We start from the raw sequence: 855 nt of genomic DNA on the forward strand, positions 1-855 counted from the left end.
TGCGCATCATGTGGCTTCACACTAGTTAAATAAAAAAGTTTTAAACAATTCAAATTAACGAAGACTTCCCAATAATTTTTTTGATTTTTTAAATTATTTTTTAATTTGACTGGCTAAGAATTAATTTGTCATAGGGAATTTTTTAATAGTTAAATGAAATATTCAATAGAAATAGCAAACGATTTAAAATCCATTGAAAACTGACCCATTTGCCAATTCAAATATATTCTGAAAATCTTTTAATATTCTAAATCTTATTATTTAATTTGGTTAAACTTAACAAAAAGACTTAAATGTATAGATAACGGACTATAAATTTGGATTCCAATCTAATTAAATGACTTAACCAGATAAAATTATTTGATTTTAAATATGACTAAATCCAAATAAAATTAAGCCAATTTTAGGCCAAATCGACCGAATCTGTACGAACTCTAAACACCCTAAACACTAGTATATAGACAAAAAGAAAAGTCATGAGTAACTTTATTTAAGTAGTAGATTATTAATCCCTTTGTCAGAAATTATTGTGGCTTTAATGAACAGATAAGGTATATATTTTTCTCGAGAATAAGGATACACGCATACCATGAATAATTTTGGTAACAAAGAGCAGAATAAATTATAATAATTTTAATTTGTTCTTAAAATAAAATATATAGTATTGGAGTGTGGACTACTATGGTATATCACTTATTATCTGCTGAGATTACATATAATAATACGATTAAGTTTTCCCCAATAATTATGAGTATGAGTGAAAAAAGGTTTTCTCAATGTATATCTAATCGCCGCCCATTATCATATAACAATCTGGAAAAGCAGATCATATATGTAACAAAATATATAATATAA

The sequence above is a fragment of the Arachis ipaensis genome, chromosome B03, assembly GCF_000816755.2.
Source record: "Arachis ipaensis cultivar K30076 chromosome B03, Araip1.1, whole genome shotgun sequence".
Taxonomy (NCBI): domain Eukaryota; kingdom Viridiplantae; phylum Streptophyta; class Magnoliopsida; order Fabales; family Fabaceae; genus Arachis; species Arachis ipaensis.